The sequence below is a fragment of the Aegilops tauschii genome, chromosome 5, assembly GCF_002575655.3.
Source record: "Aegilops tauschii subsp. strangulata cultivar AL8/78 chromosome 5, Aet v6.0, whole genome shotgun sequence".
In the NCBI taxonomy this organism is placed as follows: Eukaryota; Viridiplantae; Streptophyta; class Magnoliopsida; order Poales; family Poaceae; genus Aegilops; species Aegilops tauschii.
Window position 1 is genome coordinate 333,023,892 of NC_053039.3, and position 11,918 is coordinate 333,035,809.

Genomic DNA, 11,918 nt, shown 5'->3' on the forward strand with positions numbered 1-11,918 from the left:
GCGTCCATCAAGAAACTGTCAAATAGAAATAAAAGAAAAGAAATCATAATCACAAACCCAAAAGAAGAAAAGAGAGGGAGTTATAGGATAAGTCTCGGGGTTGCAAGACCGGGCCTTGGCCAGAATCAACACCATTGATGCGCTCACCTTTCCTTCTTTGGGAGAGAAGAACAATGGCATAAGCAGGTCGGGGTTTTCTTGAAGAAACGAGGAACAAGATGAGGGAGAAGCGAGGGTTGGGTAGAGAGGAAGCTGAGAGAGAAGAGTGAAATGATGGTTGCTTCATCCGTCCAACTTACTGCTAGAAAGGAGGGGATTTTGTGATTTGACAGCTCATTGGGCATTACTGCGGCGCTTCGATCGGGGTAGTCTACCGTCACTCTACTACGGAGTAATTTAGTGCATGGCTAGTGGACCCCGATGCTGGCTGTCCCACATGTCAGCGAAAGTGAGTAATTTAGTGCATGGCTAGAGGAGGATCCGCACGGTAGAGCTTGTCCACTGTTTTTCTGAAGAAAAAAAATTACAGCAAGCGTTTCCACTCTTACGACGGAGGAGTGCGAAACACGGCAGCCACTTGAACATACACAGTGCTCCTACTACTAGGCATGTGCAGTGGTTCATACGTCAGTACTACATAATCTTGTTGCTAGTGTAGTAAGATATGACGACAACAAATGATGTTGTGCGCATGTCAACTATATGAACAGTAATGTAGTAACATAGTACCACTTTCTCGACTGTCCGGTCGAGAATGAACGGTGAGCTCAATGTTAACAGAACTAGGTCTACAGTGCACGGAGAGTACGGTTCTATAGTACTCCACGAAACATGAACCATATGAAGCACGAATAGTGTTAGGCAGGGTGTATGAAGGGTGCACGAGATGGGAGCAAAAGTTCCCTTCTCGACCCACTTTTGGGTGTTTGGCAGAGTGCATGAAGGGTGCATGAGTCCACACTAGTAGGTTAACACAAATACACGAAGAGGAAACAACTACTCCGTCTAGGTGTGTAAGTCATCTTACGTTGTGCGCTGCGACCAAGGCGGAAAGGAAAACGAGAAAACTTAATGTCTTTTTGCTAATTAATAGCATTGCATGCAATGAACTAACCACTGCATGCCATGTTTATTAGTCTCAAGTCATTGAAAGCATGCACGGCCCACGTCTATTATTGGTTGATATGTCACAAAACAAGAAACGGGGAGGGAGTTAATGTATCGTGCCTAAGTGTTTTGAGATTATTTGGTTTTTGTAAGGTGACTTACACACTATATTGAGATGAGAATGCAACCAAACACACCCACACGCTTTGTGCTACAGTGACTGATCTGCACCGTCTGAGTTTGATCCAACGGTCATGTTCCGCTGAGACATGGACATGCCCATGCAGAATGCGCCTAAACACCACCGAAGTCCCTCTGCTTCTCGAGGCGCACGACGTTGGTGATGCAGGGGGCAAAACGGCTGAAAGGCAATGCAATCTACAAGAAGGCGGAGGGAGCCAGCCGAGGAGCGGGGAATCTTTTGGTTTTCACCATGGTAAAACACCAGTCGACGACTTCTCACATCAGGGAGTAGTGGGTTTTACAGGCGGAGTCATCGTGACTAATTGCTGCCACGCCTGCTCCCATCAATCAAAAATTAAAAATCCTACCGCGCCTGCTCCCGTCAATCAAAAAATTAAAAATCCTGCCGCACTCAAACACCAGAGCAACGCCCCGGTGGATGTTTAAATTTACCTGTCGGCAAGTAGATAAAAAAGGGGTGAAAAAACAAATGTGGCGGCGGCTTAGCTAATCGGTCGAACTAGCCCAACTAGCTAGCCACCGTGCTTCACTGATGTACTCGGCGGGAAAAGTGGTCTTTCGTGATTTGACGACTCATTTATTTACTTGCTTCGGCGAAAACGCGCGGTAGGGCATCCCACGTCAGGAAGAATATATGCGTGCACCACCCGGGAGGACCCCGAAACCGCGCGGTAGGGTGTGCCATGTCTCGGCATGGAGGAAAAATGTGCGTGTAAAAATTTACTGTATCAGACGTAGTACCTATGGTTCGACCTCGGGACCCAGCCAGTCGGTCGAAAACACCCCACTAGCCACACAGCTTCATCATGCTAACATGGCATGGAGGATAGGTGTGGTTAGCTCCGTCTCGACCAGCCACAACGTCTCTTGTTCTAGGCAATTCTTCTATTTTCCAAGATTTTTTTAGTTGTAATAACACCACGGCAAGCTAGCGCTCGTGTGTGCCCGTGCAAAGGTTAGACGATGGAGAGAAGAGAGAGATCGCAGACCTGGGACCCACCAGTAAGTGAGTCAACGGTCATGCACGTGTAGACGAGGCACTCCCTCTACTCTACTCAACGTAATACTGTATAAAATCAAGTTATGGGACAAAGCCAACAACCATTGTTGTTTCAGGCTATCAACTTACGCTTTGTAGTCCAGGTTGCCAGTTCGAATCTCGTCTTTCAGATTTGTTAGTTTTAGGTCCAAATTTGATTAATGACAAGTGGGACCCCCGTGTGTTGTTCCGATATTTCAGTGTAGGATGGTTTTTTTGAACAAACACTTTGCACGGTTAGACAAGTAACATCACAAGTTACACGTATTTTGCAAGTTTACGAACAAAAATGACAGCGGCATAGAATATCACATCCACCCCGCAGCTTAGATGCTATGGTGATACGAGTTTTTACACCGTTGGAAGTGAGATCCAATGGCTTGGGAGTAGTCTTTGTAATTATGCGCAATTTCCAAACTCTCCAAAGGTTTTTTTGCAAGTAAAACATTCAGGCCTCGTGTGTGCCGCTGCATCTTGGATCCAACGGCTCCCCGTTGCTCATATTAGGTGCTTCCCGTAGCTTAATTACCCGCTACGGTGATATGAGCATCTAGGTTGTATGATCAGTGATCAGATGGCACATGCGTAGTACTTGTACTTTTTGCGCAATTCCCAAACTCTCTCAGCCGTATGTTGCAAAAACATTCAATCCTCCTACTGTGGGCCGTGAGATCTCCATGAACTCGTATCACCATAGAATCTACGGTGCGGGCGCACCTCATATTCTCCCGTGCGAGAAAACATAAGGTGCTCTCGTAGCTTGGATGCTACGGTGATACGAGTTTCAAGGTTGTTTGATCTGAGATCCAATGGCATCTGAGCAGTCTTTGTGCTTGTAAGCAGTGGCCAAACTCTTTGGGGGCTTTTCTGCAAAAAACCATTCGAACCACCGAGGAGGCGTTGGGTCACAAATCCAACGGCTCCGAAGAGCTTGTATCACCAAAGCATCTAAGGTGTGGTAGCACATGATATTCTTACATACAGGAGAATATGATGTCCTCCTTCATCTTAGATGCTACGGTGATACGAGCTTCGAGGTCGTTGGATATGGGATCCAAGGGCATCTGAGTAGTTTTTGTACAAATTGTGTGCAATTCTCAAACTCATCAAGGTTTCCTGTAAAAATATTAAGACATCATGTGAGCTGCTATATCTCAGATCTACAAGCTCCAAGCAACTCATATCGGCATATAGCATCTAAGGTATGGGGGCACATGATATTCTCCCGGGGAGGAGGGGTGGGGGGTGCACAACCAATCGATGGTTGGGAGGGTGGGGACAAATATAATCTAAACAACCCTAAACAGAGCTTCACAATTTTATCTAAGGTCGAGGGGGTGACCCCCGACAGTCATAGCTCCGCCTAATTAAACACAACATTTGCATGTACTGTAGTACTAGACTTAATATTCATGTTTCAGTTTCATGTTCATTTTAAATATTGAATTGAGGACCATGCATGTCTTACATTTTACTCCCTTCGTTCCTAAATATTAGTCTTTTTAGAGATTTCAAGTGGACTGGCACATACGGATGTATATAGACATATTTTAGAGTGTAGATTCACTCATTTTGCTCAATATGTAGTCGCTTGTTGAAATCGCTAAAAGACTAATATTTAGGAACAGAAGTAGTATTTTTGAATTCGTGTCATACATGCATGGTATGGAAAAATAGATGCACTATACTTATTGGATTGTTGTTGTGTTCGTGTGTGGGTGTCTGTGTGTGTGTGTGTGGTCATATGCTTGATACATACAAAGTTTTCTCACCTCCATATTGTTCATCTTTTAAATTTGAATTTGCATTGAAAAACTTAGCAGGATACCATGAAATGTGAAATCCACGTTGAGATCACTATATCACAAACTCACTCTAATTCAACAACTCGTCATAAATCAATTACCACGTTGAGATTAGTATTTGCAAGGAAAATACGGGCATTGTAATACACATAGATTCGTTCGGCAACTTAAAAGGTTCCTTTCGTATTCTCGAATGGTAGGACCCAACGGCGTACCAGCCAGACCTTGGCTCGTGTTGATCCTAAAAAAAAGGGCTCATGTCCTTCTGGTGGCGTGCGTGGTACGCACATCAGGCAACCCCAACCAATCGAGCCTCCACATTTCGAGTCGAAATATCTGGCGGCCAGAATTCCAGCCCTAGGAAATTCCCCTCATGTGCCCAGTCCATAATGACTACCGATGAACAACGGAGGGATGCTTTAGTAACTAGACAACGTTGTGTTCAAAAAAAAGTAATTAGACAACGTTACCTACCGTGCCGAGCACGGTTCAATTCCCTTGATTGCCGCTCTCCAAGGTCACCCGTCAACTGCATTGCCTAGTACTACTACTACTACTACTACACCAGGATGAGCACAGAATTGAGCCCGTTTGTTCGTGCCTAGTACTTGAGTTAATATATCAGGCAATGCACTGGTACGGAGGGATTATCCTTTTGCTCTGCATATATAACTTGTCTGAAGTCTAACTAAGCAAAATGTTTGACCAAATCCTTTCTTAAGAAATACAACATGACAGATGTATGGCTTGAAAATTTATTGCATGATGCAGGTTATGATATTGTTTCGAATCCTGGATCTTAAATTTCAGAAAATCCAAAAGTGACCATAAATTCTTGAAACTGAGCATGGTCACGTGATATGGCACAAATATTACTTCGTAATTTTTTCTTCAATTTGAGACAAGCTGCTTATGATAAGTTGCACAAATGAAGAGCCAAGGTATTTTGGAACAAAGACCTGTCACGTTAAGGCGAACGCTTTCACTATTGAAACCGTGGGCGTTTACGTGCCGCCACGAGTCCCGCTTCTCATCGACAGGTGCCGCCCGAGCAAGCGTGTGAGTCGACGGGAGGCGTGCGAGCAGACCGCTGCGCCGGCTGACAGGGAGGCGTGCGAGCAGACCGCTGTGCAGTCTCACCGGGAGGCGAGCCCTTTGACCAGGCTCCGCCGCCCACCTTTGTCCCAACTGCCCCCACTTTTAATGTCGCCGGCGCCGCAGTTTAAAATCAACCCCGCACTACCCGGTATCGCTACAATCTTCTCTCTTCCTCTCCGATTCTCCTGTCGTCTACCTCCAACCAGCCTGACCTAAACATACGCCATGCCGCATCACGATGGTCTGCCCTTAGTCTTCCAGTTTCCTGAGGAAGACACCCAGCCGGAGTCTCAAGAACATAAGGCGCTTTGGGACGAGCTTGAACTGGCCTTGCGAGAAGACGAGCGCCTATGCCCGCTCCCGTTCCGGCTCCCGTCGCCCCGACTGCGCCAGCGCCCATCCCCGTGGCATTGATGGGCTGGGAGCCGCACATTGTTGCCGAGCTTGATGCCACGGGGTTCCACGAGGTCCCCGCCGACTTTCACGCACCCGTGCACCTGCCAGCGCATGCGCCTGCGCGTGCACTGACGTGCACGCCCGTGCCAGTGCCCATGCACTTGCCAGCGCATGCGCCTGCGCATGCACTGACGTGCGTGCCCGTGCCGGTGCCCGTGCACACGAATGTCTCCGCCGCGCTGTTGACAGCGCCTGTCCCCGCGCGGGTGCCAGTGCCCCCCTCAGCGGCATGGATGGCCGCCGTCGACCGCTTCCTTGCACCAACGCCAGTCGCCTCCTCCCGCCAGTTGACTCACTCCTAGAGACCGAAGTCCAGAACATTGTGGCCTTTGTTGAAGCTAGGGCCAACGTCCAGGAGTACGCCAACAACGGCGCAAGACGCCGCCGTCGCCGTCGGTCAGTGGCCTGATGACACACAGAGCACGGCAGAGGAGCCGCTTCCCACCGCAAGACGCTCCCGCCGCCGCCGCATAATCTAAATTTGCCATGAAAAACGTTCGAATTGCCATGCTTAAAATCTGAACGTTTATCATTTCTGTTTATTTATCCGAACGCTTATCATTTCCGTTTATTTTAGATTGATCATCGTATAATTTAAAGTTGGGGTTAGACTGAATGAAATCTATGGTTTGATCGATTGAATGTTCTGCTAGAGCCGTATCAAATTAAATATAAAACGTCATCAAGCCACATGTATTCCTTGTCATCCAACGACCTAGACTACTTCAATGTCGAGCGCTCAACATGTTTAGCGTGCAGTTAATTTCATGGCAAAAATAATGCTAATCACATAATAGCACGCAAATAATATCCAACTTAATATCCGCATGCACTTAATATACTTCCAAATTAACGTGCATTGCACGTACACACTGACTAGTGCTGCTAGCACGTGAAACTGGTGCCGTAACTTATGAATGCGTCCAGATATGGTCAACGGCAACATCGCCCGTGAGTTCTTCGTGTTTGCCCGTGCATCTAAACGCAGAAGGGGAGGAGAGAGAGAGAGAGCACACATGGAACCCACCAGTAAGTGAAGGCGAATAGTACTAAAAATAATATTACATGTTATCAATTAAATAGGTTGTGGTAATATAAAAACATTATGTGAACAAAGGAAGGTACAACAAACATTGATGTTCTACGTATGTTGCCTATTGACGTGCGGCTTGAAGGCCCTGGTCGTATGTTCGATCCTCGTCCTTTATTTTTTAATTTGTATATGGGTCCAAATTTGTTTCATGACATGTGGGCCCCTCGGTGTGTAGTTTGTAGCACTTTAATTTGTGGGTCCAAATTTGTTCCATTCTAAGTGGACTATCGGTGTGTAGTTTTGTAGCTTATTTATAATAATTAAAGAGAACAACAGAGTTTTTTGCAATAATACCATGGTGCGACGTTGAAGGCGAGAAAGGACGTGCGAGAGAGCGATGACCGAGCCAGAGGGAAATCAACTAGGGGAGTTGCGGGGGTTGCAACGGTGTTTCGAGTAGTTGTGGGCCGAATGCTACGAAAATATAATCTAAATCGACCGGAATAAATGCCTACACAAATTAATCCAAGGTTGGAGTGCCCCTCGCAATGTAAATAGCTTCGGCTTTGCGAGGGATGGAGAGGTAGCTTCAATGTGTGGAAGATACGACGTGAGGAAGCCAGGTCAATCAAGAGACATATAGATAGAGAGACAAAGTGAGTGTGGTTCGACATTCATGGAACAAATATATATGCTCTGGAGAGATATTGTCCGATTGAGCTTTCGGCAAGGGTGAGGGCTGTAAGATAGAGCTTGAGAGATGACCTAGTCACAGACGTGTAGATATATTTTGTGCGTGGGAGGAAACAAGGTCGATCGATCACATAGGGTCGTCGTGCGATCGAAAGAGTGAGACGGGTTGGAGAGAGTGACCTAGATAGACAATGTGCGTGAGAGAGTATACAATGTGAATAAGTCGAATTGGTCTCAAACATGGTGATATATCGTTTTTGTCCGAGAAAGAGCGAGGTCAATCGAGACATACAAAGAGAGAGGGAGAGAGAGAGAGGAAGAGAGAGAGAGAGCAAGCGTGGCCCGCCATGAGGTCGAAAGAGTGGGGGCGGCTTCGATGGACTGACCTAGATAGACAATCTGTGTGAGAGAGTATAGAGTGTGTCGATCGAGGCCCGAACAGGGAGATATATCATTTGTGTGTGAAAGAAAACAAGGTTAAACGAGACTCAGATAAAGAGAGCGAGATTGAGCGAGTGTGGCCCGCCATGCGGAAGAAAGAGTGAGACAGTCTCGAGGGAGTGACCTAGATAGACAACGTGCGTGCGTGTGCATGAGAGGTTGGGGGCTAGATAGGCAATGCATGTATTTAGCGTGAGAGGGTGAGAGGGAGAGGGGGAGAGAGAGAGAGCTCGGCATGGGGTGCAATGGCGGGTGTGTGAGGTAAATACATTTTGTAACAGAGAGGAAAAAGGGGGTTGTGTAGTTGAGAGAGTTAGAGATCGAAACATGGAGAGAAAGAATGGATGTGTGTTGGAAACCGATAGCTTCCTAAGGTGGTTAGGAGAGGAAGATTGACCGATACAGAAAGTATGTAGCGTGTGTGCGCGCGCGGGGGGGGGGGGGGCGCTAAAAACAACATTTGAATGTAGATAGTACGAGACTTAATATCGATGTTTCAATTCGGTGTACATTGTAAGATTTGAACTGAGGACCATGCATATGGGTAATTATTTTGAATTCGTGCCATACTAGGTTTCGAAAAGTTGACATTAACTCGATTTGTTGTGCTATTTTGTAGGTCATATGTTTGAATCCATCCAAAAGTTTTCTCACTACCATGGTGTTCATCATATACATATGAATTTGTATTAAAAAAAAGTAGCGTGGATACAGTGAAATGCGAAATCCACGTTAGAATTGGAGATCGCTATGTGACACACACTCTAATTCAAATAACTAATTATGTGACACACACTCTAATCCACGTTAGCGTGGATACCATTTTGATTTTTTTTCAAATAAATCCTCATTAATTAATTTATAGTATCTCGTTTCGAATGACTAATTATTGCAAGGAAAACACGGGCATGGTAATACATACAGATTCGTTTGTAAATGAAAGAAGATTCGTTTGCATTCTCAAATGTAGGCGCACCAGGGTCGTGTCGTGGTGGTCACGTGTGTCGGACGGACGCGTAGCACCCAGCCACCCACCCCCTCCGCCCCCCAAAAAGGGCGACGACAAAATAAGTTCGCACTTCCATGTTTCGGATTGAAATATCTGGCGGCCCCAATTCCAGCCCTGCAAAATCTCCCTTCTCCACCGTCCCCTTCCGCGCCTAGATTACTCAAATCCCTAATTCGCCGCCAACCCAAGCAAAGTTCGAATCGCCCCTCGTCTCGTCTCTTTCCCCACCTCTGTGCCGGCGACGACGAAGACGACGGTCGCGCTTCACCACCGCACCGGAGCTACCTCATCTACGCCCTCGTCCACCGCACCGGGTGGTCCACTGACAACATCGGCCGCCGCAACCGACGTGCCTCACAGACACCGACTTCCACCGCATCAGGTGCACTTCACCGACGCCGTCTCCCAGCTCACCAGGGCTACTTCACCGAGCACATCATCGCGCCTCCGCCCCCGAGGCCGCTGGGGCTTCACCAACGGTCTCGTCCACCGCATCGTAGCGCTCCGCTGCCACTCAAGATCTGCATCCGTGCGCGGCCAGCCAACGCCAGCGCATCACCCTCAACGGCTCTGAAGTGACCCGCACTCTAGCTAGGCGAGCATGCCCGAACGCCGGCTTGAACTAGGTATCCACACATCACTCCCTTGTGCACTATTCCGACGATGTTTGGATATCCTTTCACTGCTCTCTTAGCTTACACGCCTATCCAACTCTGACTTTAACTCTTATTTCTTCTAGAGATATCATCTGAAACAAGCAAATCCAATTTTTAGCGAAGCATGATGGCGCTACGGGATCTGGTACACATCCTGCACACCCGTATAACCTTGTAAGTATCTGTCCTCCGGTACAACAGCAAGGTCGATTCCTCTTATTTGATCAGCCATTCGCCGTGTCAAAAGTGCAGAGGGGGATGCAAGGAGCACAAGGCCTGCACATCCAAGCAAGTGGTAACATGGACTTGTACATGGAACATCCCAAGCGCAAGCAGAGCTGCAGTGAGCCTATACAACGAGCTAGCGTAAGTCCCTGCATTTCATTTAATTTGTACTGGCATTCATGTATGATTTGTGTGCAGTGGCGGATCCACGAATTCAATTTACCAGGGGCGAACATTTAACTTAAAAAATACGAAGGCACTTGCACTTCGGAAATCAACATAACTTGAGAAATGTGAAGCTACATGCACTTTGAAAACCAGCTAATGATCCAAAGTAGTTCAGATCATAAACACTAAATGATGCAAGCACCAAAAAACACAAAATGCAACGTGGTGTACAAGGACTACAACATGGTCTGTACCTGCTTGAATTATTCGTTCTCTGGCTGAAAATATCGAAGTATAATTGGACCTATAACCAGTGCGCAAACTGCATATCAATATATCTATCCTGCACAAGTATGCCAATAGTTTCAAACAACAGATTAGAAAAGTATTTATGCTACGTTGTCATGATATGGGGACTTCTGGTAGATGGCCTCGACGTTTCCTCAAGCCATGAAAATGCACTATAATTTGCTTGTCATCAATGCCTGCAAATCTCTATGTCTCTCTCAACATAGCAGATCATCATTAGACACTAAATCCTTCAATGGGAGCTTGCAAAATGCTTGCATTAGGTGCCTCATTAGACACTATATGTTCATCACCAGGAGCATGTAAAATGTTTGCATCAAATCCTTCATTAGCAGTCTTTTCATTAGACACTTCAGGCTCAAGAAAACATGAGCTTGGATGTTTGCACCAGAAACTTTATTAGATACATCAGATTCAGTCAGTTCAGTATTGATTGGGGGAGTTATAAAATAAGTAGAAATTGGTTTCATTTTCTCATAGATTCCCTACATACAAGCAGTCTTACAACACCGTCAGGTTTAACTATTGGCCAGAAATTGAAGAGTTGAATTAGATATAATCAGGGATGTGATGTACCTGCTCGTTGCGCATGCTACTCTTGCAAGCTGCGACTGTTCGTTTGCGCAAGCTCGATGCCATGCCCATGCTGCCACCGCTGCCTCCCACGTAGGCTACACCCAGGGTTGGATCTTCATCTTCTTGTCCTTCCGTTCGCTTGAAGCCCGGCGACCGCCCTCCAACGAGGGCGCGAGGAAGTGCTGTGTCGGTCTGTCCAGCGGCGGCTAGGTTAGGAGCGAACCAGACTGGAGGCTGGAGCGGATGAATTGGGATTTTTCCTGCTGTCGATCGATATGGGAGGCGCTCGTTTGGGCCGCGAGCCTGCTATAGGGCCTGCCTTGCACTTATGTCATTGGCCTATCCAAATTGAAACATTTTTCTTCATTTTTTACATTGCCTGCTCGTGCGTTGGGACGAACAAAACTAGCCTGGGCCAACCCGGACGACTAAAACTAGGTGCACACTTTCGAGCCACCCAAGGCGGCCGCCCATACCAGCCCCTATGGTGGCGTCGCCCCTTTTTGCGTGTATGATAGTGGTAGTGAAAAATATTCCAGTGGCGCTTTTGATTTACCCACAGAATGGTTGAATTGCTTGTTTCTATGAACTGAGTTCGCCAATAATGTGAAGGATGCCAGTCTTTTCATCCTATTGTAGATTGCTTAGATCTTGATATGCCAAAAGTAATCACATGAAATATATAGTAAAAGCCAGTGTGATGTGTGTGGCTACAACTAATCTGACTACACGTCCTCATATAACATATCAAGGACGCACCATCTTACCAGATTAACCATTCGACTTACCAATGCAGTGTGGGAAGAAAGAAGTATTGGGACTGCGTATCCAAGCAATTGATGCCATGGACTCCTTCGTACAACCTTGTAAGCGAAAAAGAAGTTGCAGTGTGCCTGTACAAAGAACTAGCGTAAGTTCAGTTACCTGCTTCTCGGAATTTTAGTTAGCCACTTATTGCAAAATTGTTCAATTACGTTGCTTGGCTTAATTTAGTTTGCTACTGATTACATAATGCCACAGCCTGTTAATCCTATTATAGACTGCACCTATCTATGTGTTTGATACTTACTGTTAAGAATTACCTGTTTGCCTGAACTTA